Raw genomic sequence first — 24,046 nt, forward strand, 5'->3', positions numbered from 1 at the left:
ACACACACACACACACACACACACACACACACACACACACATACACAGGTTCAACAGACAAAAGAAAATTGAAATAGCATACAGCATTTTACCAGCATGGATTAAAGCTAGATATCAACAACAATAGAACCCTCAGAAAGCATACAAACTTGGAAACTGAACATCTCACTACTGAATAAAAAAATGAAACAAGATAGAAATTTAAAACTTTTGAGAATTGAATGACAGTAAATATTCAACATACCCAAATTTATAAAAAATAAGAAATGGAAATTTTTCTCAGTACACACCACTTACCAAAGTTAAATTGAGATCAGATAAGCAATTTAAGCAGACCTATAACCAGTAGTGAAGTAAAGCAGTAATTAAAATTCTTCCAACCCAAAATAAACATACAGGACCAGATGGTTTTCACACTGAATTATAACAGACGATAAAAAACAGCTAAAGCCAATAGTTTTTAAATTAGTCTACAGAACAGAAACATAAGGAATATTGCTCCATTCATTTTATGAGGTCACAGTTACCCTGATACCCCAAAACAAATAAAGATCTAACAAAGAATGAATAATACAGACTAACTTCACTTTTGAACATAGGTGTTAAAATATCAACATAATATGTTCAAATTGAATCCAAGAGTGTATCAAAAATTTTTCCTCTGTAATCAAGTAGACTTCATTGCAGAGATGCAGGGATGTCTCAACATACAAAATTGATAAATATAAACTAACTGAGAGAACAAAGAACATATAAAATTCATAAAAGGCTTTTGATAAAATCTAACAATCTCTCATGTTAAAAGTTCTGGAGAGATTAAGGATCCAATATAACAAATACCCTAATACGTGAAGAGCAGTTTAGAGCAAGACTATAAACACTTAAATAGAAAAAAAACAAAAACAACAACAAAAAAATCAATTTGAATAAAATTAGCTACCAGACGAAGTTTTCTGGTTTCTTTACCCCTAATATAATTCTGGAAGTATTGATTGCGCAATAAGATAACTGATGGATAGCCAGTGTATACTTATTGGGAAAAAAGTCCAACTATCTTTATTTCTAGATAATATGATAGTATACCTAAGTGATTCAAAAATTTCCACCAGGAAACTCCTACAACTGCTACACACTTTTGGGAATATAGTTGAATACAAAGTTTGGTCAAAAACAGTAATGTTTCTTCTTCTTCTCCTCTTTCTTATTATTATTACTATTATTATTATTTAAAATTTATTCACTTTGCTTCCTAATTGTAGCCCCCTCCCTCATCTTCTCCCAGTCCCGCTCTTCCTCCTTCTTCTCCTGCTATCTCCCTCGCCTAGTCCAACCATAGGGAAGATCCTACTCTCCTTCTATCTGACCTTAGCCTATCATATCCCATCAGGACTGCCTGAATCCTCTTTCTGTGGCCTGGTAAGGTCACCCCACCAGGGAAATCTTAAAAATTCTCAGATAAATAAATGCAACTGTAATAAAAAGTCATCCCATGTGAATTGTTTCACACCCATAAAGACATGTATGCTATACATTTACTTTTATGTAAATATTAGTTGTTAAGTCAATGATAACCAACCTATAATTCATATCACCATAAAGAGTAGGTATACAGAAAGGTACAAGAGTGTAAAAGTTGATCTTATAGAGGAAAAGAAATAGAATAGATAGTTGTGAATGGATGGAGGGATGCTCCATTGGGAGAGTTTAATATAGAGAGGGGAATATAGGAGGAATATAAGGAAAAGAATTAGTGGAGAGAGGGAGATCTAAAATTAAAAGTGATTTGAGGAATAATATGGAAACCTATCACAGTAGACCCATTCCATGAGCTGGAACCAATCCTGGGCATTACTTGGATGAGAATGAAATTGAGACGTTATATTCCAAGCACTTAATTAAAACCAAATATTGCTGTCTTACAAAGAAAAAAAAATCAGGAGTAATAAAATGTCTCTTAATGACATTCTCCTAAAGTCATAGATCAATGCCTTGAACAGCCATATCAGACCAGCTTTCCTCTACAGCAGTTGGTAACAAAGACAGAGACCTATAGCCAGACATCAGACAGTGTATGACAGACCTCAGGACACCCAGCCCTACATGGAATGTCTCCATCAAATATCTAACATGATGGCTTGAGAAAGGGCAGGTGGAAAGAGTGAGAGAACCAAACAAAGAGCAAGGAAGACACTAAAGCAGCAATCCCTTCTAAATCAATATGATCAAAGCTCAGATTAATTCATAGAGACAAGAGTGTCATGTACAGACTCTGCACAGGTCCCTGCCAGGTCCTTGGCGCTTATATTATGACTTCCAGTTTAATAGTTTTCATGGGATTCTTGAATGTCTCTGTGTCTTTCCCTGAGTTGTTTTCCTTACTGTTTCTTAGTTTCCTTTGCTTCCAATGTATTGGGTTTTGTTTTATCTATTTTATTTTATTATTTCATAAAACCCATTTGTATTCTGCTCAGAGTCAGAAAGTGTGTATATATGAATGGAAAAGAGTTGGAAAGAAGGTGGGAGAATTAGACAGAAGGTAAACCATAATCAAGATATATTATGTGAGAAAAAAAAAACTATTGCCAATAAGAGGGAAATTAGATGAGACACAGAAAGGAAGTATTGATAATCCTTTCACTGTAAATCCTTATCCTATTTCTTTCTTTTTTGAAACTAGTTCTGTTTATGAACAGTTTTACTTAACTTCAGATAACATGCTTAGGTAATAGACTTCAATAAATAACTCTAGATAATCTTCAGTTCCTTAAGACTGAAGATTAACAATTGATAATTGGGTCACTTACCAATTTCTGTACAATAAAAACCCAAAATGATTGAAGAAATAATTTATAAAACAGAAAAATTTCTACCCACTATACATCTGACTAAGAATACCTGTCTATGAATACAAATAACTTAAAAAATATAAAGGTTAAACTTAAGAAAAGTAATGGAATTCAATAGATAAGTCTCAGAAAAAAATGTGAATGGTTAAGAAATATTTTCAGATAATAGGATAATCTTCTTTTTAAAGTCTGGCTTTGCTGTACATTACAGCATTTGTTCAGTGAGTTAAAGATTTTTATATGTGACCATACTGTCACATTTAATATCTGAATCTTGAAATCATTGTTTTGTTTAATTTTTTAGGTTTGTTTCTATTATATGACTATTTTTTTTTTAATTTTTCTGTCTATTTTACTTTTTTCCCCTATGGTCTCTATTTCACTATAAAGTTATTTATGTTAACATATATTCTTAAATCTAATCTATAGATTCACTAATTTGTCATTCAGTTTAGCTTATAAATTATTATATTTTTATTAAAATATTTTGCTTAAATATTAAAACAGCTAATGAAACTAAATAGGGAACCCTCAAAAGAAGAAATGTGAATGGCTTATAAAAACCCATGTACATATTTATTGTAACCATCAGGGGGATGCCAACCAAAGATACTTTGAGATTTTATATTATTAGTAATAAAAAAACTAAATAATGATTCCTGTCTTGGATAAGGGAAAAGAGGAACTTTATTATTGGTTTGAGTGAATATTTCTAGAGCTACTATTCAAAAGTTAGCAATAGGTCTGCCATGTGACTCAATGATATTACTCCTGAGTCAATATCCAAAGCATTCTATCCCTTACTGCAGAGATACTTGCTTACCCGTGTTGATTGATGTGTTAGTCATAATAGCTGGGAAATGACAATAGTCCAGATGTCCATCATCTTATGAATGGATCATCAAATCTGTAGAATATACACAGTGAAATTACATTTAACTATTAAAAAACAGTAAATGTATAAGTGTAGCTCATAAATGGGCAGTTGCACATATGAATTCACAGTGGTGTGACCATATGCAAGTGGCTTGCACAAAATTGAGCTCAGTAAAATCCCAGTATGGAGGTATACCACTGCTTTCAAAGATTTATCTCAATATGTGTTTGCCTACTTTAAGTACTAAAAGGGATGGTATGTTAGTTTTCTGTTATCACTCACACTCTATACAACTTAATATTTAGAAAATTATTAAAATAATATGATGAGACAAAGGTGAAATCTCAAATCTCTTAAAGATGTTGACAGGCTCCTAAATGAAGAGTTGAAGAAGTACATTGTGTTAAATTCCTTGGATATTCATTTATCGTTATGATAGTTTTGGGTTACAATAAGAAAAGCAGACACACCAGTAGGCCACCAACAAAGATAATCAAATTCATAAAAATAAGCATAACAAAAATAAGAGTATGCTATTTTCTCTGAAAAGAGTGTAAAAAGCTGAACTAAAACAGAGACTAAGCTGAAAACAATTCCACTTGTGACCAAATATGGCATCTATTCCCCCTGGCAATGGACAAAGAGATGTCTTGTTGTTGCTGTTCTTATATCAGTCAGGAGCAGAGCAGGTGGCAGGCCTTTGTTCATCTTACCTTGATGCATGGCTTGGTGGCCAAATCTGTCTTATGCTTAGGACTCATGAAATCAAATCAAATCAAATTATATTAAATGCAGGGAGCACAGTGCGGAAGAGGAGAGACCTGTAGACCACCATGCAACCCACATGACTGCCCTCCAACTCAGGCACAGCTCGCCAGCTCGCCACCACATCACAAAGAAGGGAGGGAGGATGTTGCCCAGGAGTCTGCCCACTACTTGTTCAGCCTGCATTAAGAGCCACCACAATGGGTAAATATGTGGTGGTCAGATGGGAGATAAAGTGGAGTGGAGCAGAGAGAAAAGAACCTGAAGACTTGAGGGTGGAGAGGAGTAGCCTGTTAGGAGTGGCTGGGCCCATCACCTGGGCTATGATGAGTTCCCAGCCTGAGCTGCCACTGAAGACCATGTCTGAGTTCATGGCTACACAGCAGCAGGAGTTGATGCCAGTGTTCCTGGCTTCCCTGGATCATATTACCAATAAAGATCATGGGGATGTCCCTGGACCCCATGGACAGGGCAGCCTCCAGGAATCAAATGGATGTTCAGGGCTGTGCATAAGTGTCTTCCCCAATTGGAAACCTTTCACTGGCTGCATAAATTGGGAGAGCAGGCCCAGCACTTCTCCTGGCCAGTACAGTTGGGCTGGCTCTGGTTATGTGGGAGCAGGTGAGCCAGGCCCTAAGGTACAGGAGAGTGGCCCCTGCCACTGATCTGCCATGGGTGAGAGGATATCCTTCCCTGCAGTTGATATGGCAGTCATGAGAACTGGCCCTGGGGTCATGAGAGCAGGTGAGCTTACCCTATCTCTTGCAGACCTGCTTAATTCCTTGGGAGAGTGGGCCCAGCATCTCCCCTGGGCAGCACAGTAGGGCTTCCCTCTTTAAAGGGATGTGGGTGAGCCAGCCTCTAAGGTGAAAAGCTCAGGACAGACGGTCCACCACTCATCTGGGGTGATGTGGCATGGGTACAGGGATGTTGGCCTCACCTTGCCCCTCACCTTGCAGCAGTGGGGAGAACTGGGCTTGAGGTGATGAAATTGTGTGAGCTGGCCCTGTCACTCAACCCCTGCAGCATATGGGAGAGTGGCCCCTGAAAGCTTGCCTGGGCAGCACAATAGAGTTGTCCTGGTAGAGGGGGCACAGGTGTGCAGGCCTCTGAAGATCAGAGCAGGAGAACTGCCCAGTTCTTCAGAGGCTGCAGCACTTAGGAGAGTGGGCCCTAACCTTGACTGGACTCTGCAGGTTGGGGTTCTGATGAGCAAGCCCTGAGGGCATGAGAGCAGAAGATCTGACTTCTGACACCGCCTTCTGCTAACAATGGTGTTAGGTGGCTTGGTCAGAGCAGTGCAGGAGAGCTTGCCCTGGTGGTACACATAAGGAAGAGTTGGCAGGCTCACAAGCTCTGCTACGACCCAGACCCAGATCCAGGGATCTGAGATGGCCACCCCAAACTCTATATCCTATCTGAATGGTTGGGATGTGTGGCAGGACCAGTCCATCCGATCCAAAGCTACAGGATTTCCATGACACAGGGCAACAACAGGATAACTGGGAGGAATCCTAATGAGGACTCAAAGCTGATGGTGTCACAGAAGCCAAAGATCTCCAACTTATTGCAATGAACATTTGGAAGTGAAGACGTGTGGACAGAAGAGGATACTATTGGACACACTGTGACACAGGATAGCTTCCAAGATGTGATGTTTTCTATGCTTTTTATTGTCACTGTTGTCTGTTGTCTGCATTTTACTGGGGGTGGTGCAAGAGAAAAGGGCAGACAGGTGATAGGGAGATGAGTAGGACAGGGGTGCATAAAGTGAAATTCACAAAAAATCTACAAAAACTATATATATGTGTGTGTGTGTGTGTGTACATATATATATATATAATAAAGAAAAAATGCTATCTATTGATAATTTATTTCACTTTCAGCAATCATAAAATAAAAGATGCTAAATCACTTGGGAAGTCATTGTGTGGACTGTTTCATATCTCAGTGTGAGGAAAGAATATTTCTGAAGGATATAGTAAAGTGACCTTGAAAAAATATTAAAGTACAATATGAGTTAGCACTAGTGGTAGAGCTCTTGAATGATTAAAATATACAAGAATTAATAAAATTTTAAATGAATGTTAAGTTAGACTCCCATGAAGTTATGAACTCTTATTACTTAACAAGATTTGAGATAAAAATAGCATTCCCATGAATGTAACATTCTTGTGACAGTTGAATGGTGAGAAGAAACTTGATCTCCAGCAATGAGAAAGTGAAGAGTAGACTCGAGTAGCAGTGATGCAAATTCGTGCTGCGTACAGACAACCTGATAGAAGAAGATGCAAGGAAACAACCTATTTGCAAATAATTTGAAGTTTATGCATTCAGGTAGGTGCCATTTAAAACCAGACAAACCATATTGCAAATAGAAAATTCTTGAATATCTTTTGCCTCTTATCAGGAGAAATTGTTATTAATTAGACTTTTTGCACATGTTTCTTGCCCCGAACTGTGTCCATCTGTTGCTGTTTATTGTGTTTTACATTCATTCCTCTGCACTTTCAGTTATATGCATTTCAAAAAAGATGACAGGCACTGGACTAAAGAAACTGATCATTGTTTATGTAAGGCTTGGTCGAAGCCCCTTTTGTTAATTTGCACAATAATACTATAATTCTTTTCTTTTGCAATAAACTTACATTAATTACTGCTATATCATGAAAACCTATGGTTCTTGTACACTCCTGTGACATTCACTGATAGAGAAATACAAACATTCTGGTCCATTCTTAAAAATATTGTGTCATGGTGAGAACACCTTTGAATTTACTTCAATAGGATAAGATTTAACTTATGCTACTGAGTGACATACCTTCATGTACACACATACACTCTCAGTCTATTAAATAAAAAGTGCAGTGTAGTCCATGCCTAAATTCTTTTGTGTGTTTATGGCACATATGACAAAAATGGGAGCACAGTACCCCTAACTTCAACAGAAGAAACTTTGATATTCAGTGTTAGTTCTGGATCCTATCACATGTCCCAGTATAAACCAAATGATGAGGTGGAAAGGACGGATTTAATAATGGCTTCATGTAGATTTAGGTTTTATATATGTTCAGCTTAAATACGGTCACTTGGGGTCTTGAAAGCAATAGAAACTGTCAGTAAAAATTGGGGAAAAGGGCTTCTATAATTCTTTGTTACTGCCATCCAAAACACCCATGTTTAATATATACTGTGTATAGCAAGAAAGTGTGGAGTATTCCATGGCTGTATCATGATCTTGACTACATATTTTTCCCCTTTATACACAGTGGTGTTTGCTTATTATAATAGTACGTGAGTAAGGCACCTGTGAGTACAATGTAAAGAAAGGGAGATTTGCATGTTTGTCCAGTGTTATATGGTTAATATCCACTTATAGGTCAGTATATATCATGTGTGTCTTTCTGCTTCTGGGTTATCTCTCTCAGGATGGTCTTTTTGTTTAAGATGTCCTATTTTAATAACCTTTAAAAATCACAGTGATACAATATTCAAAACGGTATTAAGTTGGCTTGGTTGATGTGAGTTTCAGATATTATACCATACACACTGATAGCAATAACAAGATTAACCAAATGGGGTTTCATCAAAATGAAACATTCTGCACATGAAAGAAATTACCCCAGACAATAAAAAAGGCAGAGCAGATTATCTGACTGAAAAATAATGTTTCTTGTATGAGAAAATATTATATTACTTGAATCTGACTTCAAGGAAATCACAACAGGGCTACAGATGGTTCTGTAGATAAAAAGGGATGACAATAAAAGCTTAGGGTCATGAGTTCAGTCTCTGAAATCCATGAAGGAAGACATGCACTAACCTCTGTAGTTGTCCTCTAGTGTACAGATGCACACCGTAACAAGTGCTTTCACTCACATGCCGCATCTACACAAATATTAATAGCTCAGAAAGCTGTGTATAGTAAACCCTTTACCTTATAATTTAATACCTTTACTATATTTTGTTTTGTTATCTTTCAGACATTTGGCCAGACATATAGCTATGAAATAATTTATCAACAATCAGTATTTCAAAATTACCATATTCTTAAATACTATTTGGAGTGTTCAGTCATTGTATTTAATCAATACACAACTATTCTATATGTCTCTCTCTGTCTGTCTCTCTGTGTCTATGTCTCTGTGTGTGTGTGTGTGAGTGTATGTTACTGTGATATATGTGCATGTGTGTGTCCTTATACTTCTGGCATGCTTATATATCAGCTCATATATGTGCATGTGGTGCATTTCAAGACTAGAGACCAATATCAAGCCATTTCTAGAGTGACCAGCACACCTTATGTTTTGAGACATAAACTTTAAACTCAACTTTCTTGTCATTATATGTTATCTTGATATTTTTCATTATTATGTACAAAACTTTGCTCTGTACCCAAATATTGTTCAAGTTCCAATCCTATAATTCATATTGATTGTGTTATAAACAAGGGAATTATGAAGAGGAGCCTGAAGCATGGGATTCTCTTATTTTATTGGTTAACAATTTACATCTCAAAGTAATGTCAACCCTCTTTCCTTCTTTACTTCTCTTTTTCAGTAATTTTCATAATAGGGTGGTTCTGGAGTGTTTAGGATGGGAATGTAATCTGGAATAACAAGGTCACAGCCAGCTTTTTAGTATAAATGGAATTTTTTGTTTGTTTGTATGTTAAACTACTAGAAAAAAATTAGGTACACAACTAGGAAAGAAGAAAGGATTTAAATGTTTAGACCTTCAACATATAGTTCTTAATCAAATACTGCTGTTTTAAAATTATTTAAAATATAGCCATGACTTAGTTTTGATAAGGACCATGACTAAATACAACTTGTGGAAGAAATAGTTAATTTCACCTCAACTTCCAGGTTACAGTCCATCACTGAAGGGAGTTAAGCCAGAATTCAAGAAGTGTGGAAACCAGGAGCAAGTACTAAAGCAGACAATGTGGATGAATGCTGCTTTCTGTCTTGCTCGTCACACCTTGACCAGCTTGATTTGTCATCCAGTACCATCTGCTTAGGGATGGCATTTCCACCAGTAGGCTGAGAATTGCCTTATTAATCAAGAAAATGTCACATAGATTTGTCTATAACCATTTTGATAGAGAATTTTTTTTCAATTAATGTATTTTTCCCTGACAAATCAAGCTTGTGTCAAGTTGACAAAAATGAGAAAGGAATAAAAATAGGAAGGAAGGAAAGAAGGAAGGAATGAATGAAGGAAGGAAGGAAGGAAAGAAGGAAGGAAGGAAGAAAGGAAGGAAGGAAGGAAGGAAAGAAAGAAGGAAAGAAGGAAGAAAGAAAACCACATAAAAGTAATATTGTCTGTATGTTAGAAATACTGCCATCAAGTATTGACTTTCTTCACTCTCAGCTGGTGAGAGGCTTTTCTTAGACTCTAGATGAGGGACTTGTTCTCTTTCCATGTTATGTCTTTAACACTTGCCCTATGCTCAGCTTCATTGGTTAAATTGTTAAAAAAAAAACCCTTTATGCTGCAGCATCAGCCCTTATAAAACCTCCTCATATGGTTTTACTTTGACAAGTCATAACTTCTTGCTCCAGTAGAGCAGGCTAATCTAGTTTTTTTTAAAAGGTAGACCACAAAAATCTGGTGACACTGAAAACAGCCACTATTCTATGCTGAGAACATTGAAGGCAGCAAGCACCATGAGACAGCAATGAATAATGATAAAAGACTGCTAGGTACTGCAGCAGAAAGAGTTCCAGAGAGTTGCCCATCACTGCTGGCTCCAGCTACAAACCACTGACTCTAAAAGCTCAGGTCAGTTAACAAAAAAGGATCTACACACTGCAGATTTTGATTTACATACAAGTTTATCAACTTACTGTTTATCACCGACAATATAGGGAAATATCTTAGAAGCAGTAAGGCATAAACTGAAGGCTCAGTTTTGGTTAAGAATGTTTTTTAAACAATCTTCAATAGTCAAAGTGGCAAGCAAACTCCTTAGAGGCACTGTGGCTGGCAGGAGAGTTAGTACCAAATCCTAGTCTAATTACTTAATGCAATTAGACTAGGATTCGTTTTCAATGTATGAATTTTGGGGGGAACTAGGAAAGATCATCATGAGTGAGGTATACCACAAACAGAAACACACACAAGATATATACTCACTTTATAAGTGGATATTAGACCTACAATATGAGATAAACATACAAAAATTTGTACACCTAAAGAAGCTAAGCAAGAAGGAGAATCCTGGGTCTCCTTCTTGAATGATCAAGCTTCATTCAGAAAGACAAATGGGGTAGACATCTGAAGAGGGAGAAAATAGGGAACAAGACAGGAGCCACTACAGAGGGCCTCTGAAAGACTCTACCCAGCAGTGTATCAAAGCAGATGCTGAGACTCATAGCCGAACTTTGAACTTTGGGCCGAGTGCAGGGAATCTTATGAAAGAATGGTAAGATGAAAGACCTGGAAAGGACAGGAGTTCCACAAGAAGAGCAACAGAACCAAAAAAAAAAAAAAAAAAAAAAAAAAACTGGGCACAGGGATCTTTTCTGAGACTGATACTCCAACCAAGGACCATGAGTGGAGATAACCTAGACCCCCTGTAATATAGGTAGCCAGTGGCAGCTCAGTCTCCAAATGGGCTTACTAGTAAGGGGAACAGGTGCTGTCTCTGACATGAACTAAGTGGCTGGCTCTTTGATCACCTGCCCCTGATGGGGAAGCAGCCTTAATAGGCCAGAGGAAGACAATGCAGCCTGTCTTGATGAAACCTGATAGGCTAAGGACAGAGGGAAGGGGAGGAAGACCTCTCCTAATTGGGAACTGGGAGAGGTGCATAGGAGGATGAGAGGGAGGGAAGGGGATTGGGAGGAGACAAGGGAGGGGGCTACAGCTGTGATACAAAATAGATAATTTGTAAAAAATAAAAATCCAAATAAAAAATTTGGTTTACGAATGTTCATTCACTTTTATCTTTTGCTCCTTTTTTCCTCAATAAAAGATAAAAAAAATAAAAATAAGAATAAATTGTAAAAGAAAAGATGTAGGAAAAAAGAAAAAAAACATTTCATGTTCAAAATTAAGACTTTTTAAACATACAGTCTGTCAATGACGTTGTTCACAGCAGCCATTTTTCCATGGTTATTTCTTTCATCCTCGGATTTAAATTTTAGTATCTTGTCAGAGACAGCCCCTGCGCCCCTTAAGAGGGAACCCACTTGGAAACTCAGCAGCCAATGGGCTTCCTTCCTTTGAACAGGGTTTCTAGGTCCTCTCCTAAGTTGGAGTATTAGTCTCTGCAGGGCTCCTGGGCCAGATATTTTGACTCTGTTGTTCTCCCTGCACAGTTCCTCTCCCCTGCAGGTCTTTCTAACTCCCTCTTCTTCCAGAAGGAATCTGGCACTCTGCCCAAAGTTTGGCTATGAGTCTCAATATATCTTTCCATACCCTGGTGGGTAAAGTCTTTCAGAGTTTTTCTGTGATAGGCTCTTGTCTTGTTCCTGTCTTCTCCTATTTCCTATGTCTATCCTGTTTGTCCTTATGAATGAGGATTAAACATCTTCCCTGGAGTCTTCCTTGTTGTTTAGCTTTTCTAAAGCTATAGATTTTAGTATGTTTATCTTATATTTTATGGCTAATATCCACTTATAAGTGAGTGTATATCATTCGAGCTTTTGGGTTACCTCACTCTGGATGATCTTTTCTTGTTCCCACTATTTGCTTGCAAATTTCATGGTTTCCTTGTTTTTAGTTCTGAGTAGTGTTCCATTGTGTAAATCTGCCACATTCTCTGTATCCAGTAGTCCACTGAATGACATCTAGGTTGCTTCCACTTGGATCACCTCCCACTGTGAGGTGCAGCCTTGCCAGGCCACAGAGGAAGATGATGCAGCCAGCCTTGATGAGACCTGATAAGCTAGGGTCAGATAGAAGGGAAAGAGGCCCTCCTCTATCAGGGGACTTAGGAAAGGGCATAGGAGGAGAAGAGGAAGCTTGGATGGGACTGGGAAGAGAGGAGGGGGGAGGGTTGCAGTGGGGATACAAATTGAATAAATTGTAAAAAATAAATATATAAATAAAATTAAATTTAAAACAATTCAGTATCTTATTTATTCATACAGTGTGTCTGGTAAAGTGTTAAAATATAGTATTGTTAAATATTATAAATGTACATATTCTGATATGTGATTTTAATATACATGACTAGAATATGTTGTTGTAAAATCACACTTTCTTTCATGGATGTATGTTTATATTCCTTAATTCATCTGAAATAAATTTTGCTAAGTAAATATGTGACCTTATAATTTGATTCTCAACGCTGCATATCTGCCAGTTCTCATTTTTTTCCAGAAATGCCATTTTATAGATATTGGTAAAGTCCTCTGTACTCAATGCCTAAGTCCATTTTCTTCGTGCCTCTCCTGTACCATTAATAAAAGAATGAATTCATGTTTTTTTGTATTAATTGACCTTTCCTTTACCTTATGTTTTACAATCTATATTTCTTTGGTGTTTCAAAATGTTGGTTATTATTATTAACTCAAAGCCAATATCAAAGTCCCAATTCACAATAATTGTTAGGTATGCATGTATGCTGCCAGAAAAAAAGTAATGTTCAAGGAAATATTAAGTATACTAAGTATAACATTCTGAATAAATTTTCCTATGACATTGGAAGAAAAGATCTTGGGTAACTGAGTGAGTTGGAGATAGAGAGCAAGATTGAAATGAGCTGTGTCTGACAGGAGCTCAGTAGCTGGATCTTTGATCCCCTCCCCCCGAGCCGGGAGCAGCCTTACCAGGCCACAGAGGAGGACAATGCAGCCAGTCCTGAAGATACCTGATAAGCTAGGTTCAGATGGAATGGGAGGAGGACCTCCCCTGTCAGTGGACTTGGAGAGGGGCATGGGAAGAGATAAGGGAGGTTGGGTGGGATTGAGAGGGAATGAAGGAGGGGGCTACAGCTGGGATCCAAGATGAACAAACTGTAATTAATAAAAAATAAATAATTTTTTTAAAAATTAAAGAAAAGTCATATAATTAGAAAACAAATAGTTACGAAGTATCACATGTGAAACTTCCAAAAGAGAAAGGTCCCAACATTGAGAGGTGAACTTATCAGGATTCCTCAACCTAATCCCCAAAGCTATGTGTGGTAGACAAGCACTACCGAAGGAAACATTAATTTCCTTAAAGAAGTGTCACTGCCTACTCAAACGATACTTCTGTGAGGCTCCATGCCCAGCAGCAGATGGCCAACAGAAAACATACGCAGCGGTATTTGGGGGGCATTTCGTTTCATAATGCTTTGGCAGAAATTTATTTGTTTTACCCTCCTTGTCTTTTGCTTATCTATTACGGCTTTCTTTTCGTGTTGTTTTTATGGTTTGTTTGTGCTTGCGTGTGTACGTGTGTGTTTAATTTATTGTGCTTTTCTTTGTTTATCTTTCTGAGTTTTGTTTGGTTGTTCTCTGTATTTTGTTCTGGCTTCGTTGTTTGTTCATCTGTTTATTTTCTGAAGGGGTAGAGGAAGAAAGTGTAGTGCATGTGTAGGTGGGGTGAAGGATCCAGGAGGAGAAGAGAGAGGGAAAAACTGTGGTCAGAAGAAGAAAACAAATAAACATTGTTTGTTTCCTGAGAAAGGGTTTCTCTGTGTAGGCTTTGCTGTTCTGGACTAGCTTTGTAGACCAGGCTGGCACCAAATTCAGATCCTCCCGCCTCTGTCTCCCTGAGTGCTGCAATTTCAGGCATGTGCCGCTCCATCTGGCTAGAAAAATATTCAGAGACAACCAACGTAGACCCAGGAGGGCTTAGAGAGGCTGAGACATCAACTAAGAAACATGTATGATCTGGACCTAGGCCCCCTGCACATATGTAGCAGGTGGATGCTTGGTCTTCATGTGGGTCAGTGGGAGAGTGTTAGGGAGTACTGTTTCTAACATGGACTCTATTGCCTCCTTTTGGATCATTTTCCCTTGGCAGGGCTGCCTTGCCTGGCTTCAGTGGAAAAGGATATGCTCAGTCCTGACGGGACTTATGTTCTGGGGAGGATTGATATAGGAGAGGGGGATTCCCCTTTTCTAAGGGGAAAAGGAAAGGGGAAGGGGAAGAATTATAAGGGGGAAATGGAAGGATTAGACTGAGGGGCACCCTTGGGAAGTAATGGAAATGAAATTAAGTAAAAAAAAATTAAATGTGCTAGAATAACTTTAAAATTTATTTATTCACTTTACACCCCAATTATAGCCCCCTTCCTCCTCTGCTTTAGGTCCCTGGTCCCCTCCTTACACCTCGGAGTCCTGCCTCTTCCCTCTGTACCCCCCTTCCCTCAACACCCTCTGTCCCTCCCCACCTCTCTCCTTCCCTTCCCACCACCAGTCCACCACAGCATATCAAGTAGCATCAGGACTGAGTGTATCTTTTTCCACAGTACCCTGGAAAAGCAGCCTGCTAGAGAGAAGTGATCAAAAAGCAGGCAAGAGAGTCTTTCAGAGCCAGACCCCTATCCCCTTATTAGAGGATCCACATGAAGAATATGCTGCCCTTTGGTTACATAAAGGGACGGAAATGGGGGCTTAGGTACAGTCCATGCCTGGTCCTTGTTGGTGCTTCAGTCTCCGAAAGACACTCCTGGGCACAGGTTAGTTGGCTCTGTTTGTCTTCTTATGAAGGTTCTGTTCCTTTCAGATCTCTTTTTTTTTCTTTTATTATTATTATTTATGACAATTTATTCACTTTTTATCCCAGCTGTAGTCCACTGCCTCATCCTCCCAGGTCCCACCTTCCCTTCCTCTTTCCCCCCAGTGTCCCTCCCCTAGTCCATTCATAGGGGAGGTCCTCCTCCCCTGCTTTCCTGTCTCATGAGGACTGTCTGGAACTTTTTTCTCCGTGGCCTAGTAAGGCCAGCTCTCCAGGGGGGAATCAAAGAACAGGCAACGGAATTCATTCCAGTGACTGCTCCTTCTCCCCTTACTAGGGAACCCACATGGAGCTGAGCTGCCCATAGCTTACATCTATGTTCTCTCCATGCATGGTCCTTGGTTGATACATCAGTCTCTGTAGGGTCCCCTGGGCCCAGACTTTTTGGCTCTGTTGGTCTCCTTGTGGAGGTCCTGTTCCCCCTGAACCCATGTCTTTCTATTCCCCACTTCTTCCATAATACTCCTGCACCCAAAGTTTGGCTGAGTCTCAGTATCAGCTTCGATACTCTGATGGGTAGATTCTTTCAGAGGCCCTCTGTGGAAGGCTCCTGTCCTGTTCCCTGTCCTCTCCAGGTCTCTTTAAAACCCTTTCTCCTGCTCTTCCACAAGGCTTTCCAGGCTTAGCCTATTGTCTGGCTGTCAGTATCTGCATCTGTTTCAATCCACTCTGGGTGGAGCCTCTCTGAGGACAATAAAAAACAAGTACTAGAATAAAGAAAGGTAACTAGAACAGTAAAATTCAAATGAATTAAGGGAGTGGTGTAATGGAAATCCCAGGGTCAGAACAGAGGCAAATTTAGTAAGGCACTGTCTGTAACTTTTGCAATGTGAACTTAGCACAAAGCAAAATGCTGCAAAGAGACTCATCAATTACTGTTAAATGTAGCTTTAACAAGTAGTTTTTCCTCTTCTAAGACAGAGCAGGCTCCATTCTAAAGAAGCCATAAATGGGTAAGAAACAAAATGATCCAGGGACAAGTGTAATAATAAACATAACCCCCATGAAGATGAAGTACATATTGGTAACTGGTTATATCAGAAGAAAAATGGTGTTTATCAAGTTTAAAGTTGTCATAATTATTTTATAAACAAATATTGAGATTGTGATTCTATTTGAGCCCTGAAATGCCAATTAGGCATCACAGACCTCAACATAAAACCAGACACATTAAATCGGTTAGAAGAAAAAGTGGGTAAAACCCTAGAACTCATTGGCATAGGAGACAACTTCCTGAACAGAACACCAACAGCACAGGCTCTAAGAACAACAATCAATAAATGGGACCTCATGAAACTGAAAAGCTTCTGTAAAGCAAAGGACACCATCATTAAAACAAAACAACTGCCTACAGATTGGGAAAGAATCTTCACCAACCCTTTATCTGACAGAGGGCTAATATCCAGTATATATAAAGAACTAAATAAGCTGAAAAGCAGCAACCCAAGTAATCCACTTAAAAAATGGGGAACAGAGCTAAACAGAGAATTCTTGATAGAGGAACATCGAATTACAGAGAAACACTTGAAGAAATGCTCAATGTCATTAGCCATTAGAGAAATACAAATCAAAACGACACTGAGATTTCACCTTACACCCATCAGGATGGCCAAGATGAAAATCTCAAGTGATAGCACATGCTGGAGAGGTTGTGGAGAAAGGGGAACTCTTCTCCACTGCTGATGGGGATGTAAACTTGTACAACCACTTTGGAAATCAATCTGGCACTTTCTCAGACAACTAGGAGTAGCGCTTCCTCAAGATCCAGCCATACCACTCCTAGGCATATATCCAAAAGAGACTCAAGTACACAATAAGGACATTTGCTCAACCATGTTTATAGCAGCTTTATTTGTAATAGCCAGAAGTTGGAAACAGCCCAGATGCCCCTCAACTGAAGAATGGATGCAGAAATTGTGGTAGACAATGGAGTATTACGCTGCAATGAAAAATAAGGAAATCATGAAATTTTCAGGTAAATGGTGGGACCTGGAAAGGATCATCCTGAGTGAGCTCTCCCACAAGCAGAAAGACACACATGGTATATACTCACTCATATAGACATACAACATAGGATAAACCCACTAAAATCTGTACATCTAAAGAAACTAAGCAAGAGAGAGGACCCTAACTAAAACGCTCAATCCCCATCCTGAAAGGCAAAGAGGATGGACATCAGAAGAAGAAAACAGGAAACAACCTAGGAATCTGCTACAGAGGGCCTCTGAAAGCCAGAAGAAGAAAACAGGAAACAACCTAGGAACCTGCTACAGAGGGCCTGTCCTGAGTGAGCTGTCCCAGAAGCAGAAAGACACACATGGTATATACTCACTCAGACAGACATATAACATAGGATAAACCGACTAAAATCTGTACATCTAAAGAAACTAATTAAGAGAGAAGACCCTGACTAAAATACTCAATACGATCCTGAAAGGCAAAGAGGACGGACATCAGAAGAAGGAGAAAACAGGAAACAACCTAGAAACCTGCCACAGAGGGCCTCTGAAAGACTGCCCTGCAGACTATCAAAGCAGACACTGAGACTTATGTACAACTGTTAGGCAACGTGCAGGGAATCTTATGTAAGAAGTGGGAAATAGTAAGATCTGGAGAGGAACCACACAAGGAGAGAAACAGAATAAAAAAATTTGAACACGAGTCTTCCCAGAGACTCATACTCCAACCAAGTACCAGGCATGGAAATAAACTAGAACCCCTGCACAGATGTAGCCCATGGCTGTTTAGTGTCCAAGTGGGTTACATATTAATGGGAAGAGGGACTGCCTCTGAGATAATCTGAATGGCCTGCTCTTTGATCACCTCCCCCTGAGGGGGGAGCATCCTTACCAGGCCACAGAAGATGACAATGCAGCCACTCCTGATATGATCTGATAGACTAAGATCAGAAGGAAGGAGAGTGGACCTCCCTTATCAGTGGACTTGGGGAAGGGCAGACGTGAAGAAGGGGGAAAGAAGGTGGGATTAGGAGGGGAGGAGGGAGGGGCTTATGGCGAGATACAAAGTGAATAAAGTGTAATTAATAAAATTAAATTAAAAAAACAAAAAAAGAAAAACCACTAAAAGTCTATTAATCTTGTTACTCCTTTGTGATCAAGTAGAAATAAAAAAATACCATTATTAAAATGAAGAATGAGTAGAAATAAATTTGTTTATTTTAAATTCATTAACTGAACTTTAAGTATCACATATTATTTAGAAATTCAGTTATGTTGTCCTGTCATGTGCTTATCACGAATAATGCTACCTTTAAAGAAAAATGATTTCTTAGTTTAATTTGAAATAATTTTTTCAGATAAATTTATAAAACTTTCCCACTCAGTTTTCATCTACCCTTCTTTAATTATAGTTTTTTAAACTGTCTGTAATATTTCAATTATTATATATATATGATAAAATGTTCATATCTAGTCAATGAGTCTATTATTTTCAGACCACCTTGAACTTTTTAATGTCTTATTTCTCTCATCATTACTCCTCCTTCATTTATCACATATATGTACACACAATCTCCTTCTATACACATGCAAATTGTGTTTATAAACAGTAGAACTGTGCCTAGGAAACTATTTATTAAAATGTTCAAGTTGTCTTTAATCCTTTTAGTATTTTAGTAAACATTAAAAATTACTGTTTTGGCAATATTCTGAAAATGATCTTTTTTCATTTCTCTCTTCCTATGGTCATTTTATATCCTCTTGTCTGAACCCATTCTTGTGCTAGAATGGGCATGCATTCTGACTTAGTCATAAATCATATATATTTCTGCCCAAATAATCCACTGAAAATGAATTTCCAGTGATACTTTTAGCACATAAAGTTTTGTATTTAAATCATTTATTTCCATACAAGCTTCTTGTAAGAGCTTTTAGGTTTCATGTCACTATGCCTGATTGAAGTGAGAGTAGACTGTATTGAATATCAAATGCAACTCTATAGTTTTCAAGAGGATTTGGAGAACTTTTTTGATTCCAAGCTTGCTCCATGTTATGGATTGCATTGCAGATGGCACAACAGTAGAATCCAGAATTTTCCAACAACTGTCAGCTCTAATGCTACAGTTACTTTTCAGAGAAAAGTAATGTACAGCACCTTGAAAAGTCAAGTTTAACTTATATATACTCAAGGGAACTATATTGAAAAGTTTACTTCTTTTCATATTTATAAGTAAATAACACTATCCCTATACTGAATATAGAATTATTCCCTTTAATGATTTAAACACAGTAGTATAAAATGCACTCAATGATTTCGTTCAGTACTTCAGAAAATAAGTCCTAATAACTAGAAATGTGATCTTTAAAATTTAATTTACTTAAAAATTATTGTTAATTTCAACTAATTATATAGTATTTTGAAAAGTATAAACATTCTATTAGATTATTTTATTCTTTTTTTGCTTATATTATTCTTTTTTTGCATTTCTCTGTCATTATTTCTCTATTTAGTTTCTGTCTCAAAGATCTGTCCATTGGTGAGAGTGGGGTGTTGAAGTCTCCCACTATTGAGGTGCTGGAATTGATGTGAGATTTAAGCTTTCATAATGTTTCTTTGATGAATGCAAGAGCCCTTGTGTTTGGTGCATACATGTTCAGAATTTTGTTGTCCTTCTCGTTTGTTTTTCCATTGATGAGAATGAAGTGTCCCTCCCAATTTTCTCTTGATTAATTTTAGTTAAAAGTCTATTTTTTTAGATATTAAATAGTTACTCCAGCATGCTTCTTGGGTACCATTGCTTGGAAAACCTTATTCTGAGGCAGTGTTTATCTTTATTACAGAGGTATATATTTTGAACACAGCAGAATGCTGGATTCTCTTACAACAACCATTCTGTTATTCTGGTTTTTTTGTTTGTTTGTTTGCTTTTTTCTTTTTTTTTCTTTTTTTTTTAATTGGAGAGTTGAGTCCATTGATGTTGATAGACATTAGTGGCCAATGATTGTTAGTTCCTTTTATTGTGGAGTTTGTTGTAATTCTGTTTGTGTGTTTTTGTTTTTGTTTTTTTTTTTTTTTTGATTTTTTTTTGTAGTGAAAGTATTTTTATCCTAAGTTGAATATTCCCCTTTCTCTCTCACTGTGTGTGTGAATGTGTGTGTGTGTGCATGCGGTGAGTGAATGAATTTGTATCCACCCATAGACACTATGTTAAGTGACTTCAAAGCACTAGTCAGAGATGATAGTACTTTAGCTACTAATTTAACTCCTGCTTTTTTGGCATGTTGTAATAAGCTAATCTCTTCTGTTCTGTAATACTTATTTACCTCTTAAAGGGATCAGGATGTTCCAGTCCCTCTAGTTAAGTAATAATTGCAGAAAATAGCCTCTAAGCTCAGTATAATCTAAACTGTTCAGGGCTCCCTTAGCCCCCAATTGCTTTAAATAATTTCTCACATTATGATTTGCAATGATTTCAAACATTGCAGAAACATGATGTCATTGGTGTTCTGTTAATGTTCAAATGATCAGAGTAGACAGAAGACGTGGATTAAGTGCCATCAAGACAAATTAATATATCTATCACACTATTAATATTGCTATTTCAGCTAATATATCCTAAAATTGTATTTATTTACAATGTTAAGCATTATGTAATTAGAAATGTACATTACAGATGGAATTATTTCAATTATTAAAGATTTGATGCTGTAAATCTTACTCAGAAGGAAGGGAAGAAAAGATAGACAGAGGTAATGCCTGAGGAAAAGGAACAAGGTAGGAGAAGGGGCCCAAAGAGTAAAGAGGGTGTAGATCAGAGCTGGGGAGAGGAAGGGCGAGAGCACAGAAGGCCTGTAGACACAAGGGAATCTTGAGGGTGCGGACATCTCTGACATGCTGGAGACCTGAGTCAAAGTATGCTCCTGGGAGGATATGAGGGGGATTCAAGCAGAGACTCCTAGTAGCAGAGATCATGGAGACTGAAGAGGACATCCTTTAACTAGACCAGTCTTCCAGTAAAGGGCAGGGAACCCCAACCCACCCACAAAACTTTGACCCCAAATTGCCCTCTGTACAAGATGTGCATTGATAAATATAGAACAGATAGAGCAGATATGGAGGGAATGCCCACCAGATGCCTGGCCCAACCAAAGACCCACCCTATCTGAGAATGCTAAGCTTGCAGACAGGAGCCTATCAGAGTTGCCCTGTGAGAGGGTCTATACAAGAGCTCCTCAAAACAGATGCTGAGACTCACAGCCAGACATGGGTTCATGTGTAAGGAGTGTTGGGGAATAGTGGGAGAAAAGGGAAAAGAATATAGAAGGAACAGGAGCTCCACAAGGAACACAGAACCAATTAATCAGGATCTAGAGGGGTTTGCTGAGACTGAAGCATAACCAAGGACTATGCATGTCCTGGACATAGTCCCCCTTACAAAGAATGTAGAAGATGGACTGCTCAGGCTTCAAGTGGGTACTCTAGTAAGAGAAGTGGGTACTACATTGGACAGGAACTCACTTGCTAGCTTTTAGATCATTTTCCCCTGGCAGGACTGCCTTAACAGGTCACAGGGAAGAGGACACATTCAGTCCTGATGCCACTTGATGATTTGAGGTGGATGGGAAAGGGAGCTCCCCTTTTCTAAGGAAAAGGGAAACGGGAGGGGGAAGGGAAAGAGGATGGGGCCTGGAGGGAAGGAGGGAAGGGACTACAAGGATGTAAAATGAATGAAATAAATAAATGAGAAAAAATAATTCCATGCTGGTGTGGCACTACTGTCATGTGGTAGAAACTCTAAGACATGGCTCTTACTAGGTGCTCTTAAACCAATGGTAGCATGACCCTGAAGAGGAACATGGGAATTATTCTCTCTCTCTCTCTCTCTCTCTCTCTCTCTCTCTCTCTCTCCCTCTCTTGTTTGTACAGTCTTCCTGCAATGGCTCAAAAGTTGTGAGTCTAAGTTTACAGACTGTGAACTCTTCATTGTGAGAAAAAATCAGCATGTCCACTGAAAATGGATTATCTTGTTCATTTTATAGTAGAAAGTGAAATTGTAGTAACATAGGACTTTGTTACAATAATTGAAAAAAACTAATGGTGTGAGAGACAATTCTTCTAGGATGATGAAGGAAACTGGATGTCAATGATGCACACCTTTCTGGTTTGTGAACATGATGGGGCTCTAGGCTGCATTCATTCACAAATTTTCTCCTAACCTTTTGCGCCACTAACCAGTGATCTCAATGATTATTTGAAGAAGACAGTTATTGTGTGGACAATGGATATTTTTCAGGCTTTCACAGTGAGGATCTCTGCTTGTTCCATAGACTATTTGTGTCCTCAAGAATTCTGTTCGAGTTCCCATCCCCTCCAGCTTTTACTATTTCCCACTTCTTACATAAAATTCCATTTACTCTGCCCATCAGTTGGCCATCAGGCTCAGCATCTGCTTTGACAGTCTAAACTGCAGAGGCTTTCAGAGGCCCTCTGTGGCAGGTTTCAAGGTTGTTCCACAAGGAGAGCAACAGAACAAGATAATTTGAACACAGGGAACTTCCCAGAGACTCATACTCCAACCAAGGACTATTCGTGGAGATAACCTAGAACTCCTGCACAGATGTAGCCCATGGCAGTTCAGTGTCCAAGTGGGTTACATAGTAATGGGAAGAGGGACTGCCTCTGACATAATCTGATTGGCCTGGTCTTTGATCACCTCCCCCTGAGGGGGGAGCAGCCTTACCAGGCCAAGGTAGAGGACAATGCAGCCAATTTTGATGAGAACTGATAGACTAAGATCAGAAAGGAGAGGAGAACCTCCCCTATCAGTGGACTTGGGGAGTGGCATGCATGCAGAAAGGGGAGGGAGGGTGAGATAAGGAGGGGAGGAGGGAGGGGCTTATGAGGGGATACAAAATGAATAAAGTGTAATTAATAAAAAATTTAAAAAAAAGAATTCTGTTGGATGCATGTTGGTTTTTCTTTCTGCCAACTAGGATATACCACATTGTCCCAGACTCCACCACAGAAAGCCAATGTGACAATAATTTCCTCCAGATGATTTTTCATTTCAGTGTAATTTAGTTCATTTTGGTTTTATTGTCTTCTTTCTTCAGTTTCCTGACGGGTTTGCAAAACCTGCAGTTTTTTATCTTGTATATTTCTAGGCAAAGTAAGAGTGACAGCTCAGGAAAATTTCTATGCTTCATTGGTTGGTCACAGATGTTCACTCATTTCTTTACTGTAGCTTCTGAGATAGTTATCTCAATGTATCATTTCTCCTTCCCTTCTCTCCTTCCAAATCCCCCCTCCCCCATCCCTGACACTGTCTTTTAAATTCATGGCTTATTTTACTTTAAAGTGTTTGTGTATTTCTAAATATATAACTATAACCTGTATAAATTAAATATAAGTTTTATTTTGTGATAACACTTAGATCTCAAAATTATATATACATATATATTTATATATATGTATGTGCATATGAAATATAGGCTGTCATGTTGACACACAAAATAAAGGTACTATCACCAAGACTAAGAAGCTGAGTTTAATCCCCAGAAATCATTTACTAGAAGAAAACTAATACTCAGAAGTTGTCCTTGACCTCTGTGGTGGCTGGAATAGGACTACATCTCTGAAGTGTAAGCCAGCCCCAATTAAATGTTTTCATCTATAAGAATTATGGTCATGCTGCCATATTACAGAGCACTAAGACAACTTCCAATGTACAATGTACAGTGGAAAATGGCAAGTATCTCTTCTCATAAATAGATATTTACAGAAATTATAACAGATTTATAGCTTGTTGATGACATTAAAATTACATTGGATTTAAAACATATATCATCATAGTTAACAGTACAGTTAATTGTCGATTACATAAAAATGTAATAATGTACATATGAATCATATTCCT

General features: G+C 38.3%; 1 non-coding gene and 1 pseudogene across 1 annotated transcript; one reads left to right on the forward strand and one right to left on the reverse strand.

Moving 5' to 3' along the window:
* LOC129678708 (pumilio homolog 3-like) overlaps positions 1–11,600 on the reverse strand; it is a 20,275-nt pseudogene extending 8,675 nt beyond the window's left edge.
* Positions 4,346–4,486, forward strand: LOC129679067 (small nucleolar RNA SNORA48). Its single transcript, XR_008720494.1, has one exon. It is a non-coding gene; the product is annotated as a small nucleolar RNA SNORA48 (small nucleolar RNA).
* Positions 11,601–24,046: the final 12,446 nt, after the last annotated feature.

The sequence above is a fragment of the Psammomys obesus genome, unplaced genomic scaffold, assembly GCF_907164565.1.
Source record: "Psammomys obesus unplaced genomic scaffold, mPsaObe1.curated_primary_1811, whole genome shotgun sequence".
NCBI classification, from domain to species: Eukaryota; Metazoa; Chordata; class Mammalia; order Rodentia; family Muridae; genus Psammomys; species Psammomys obesus.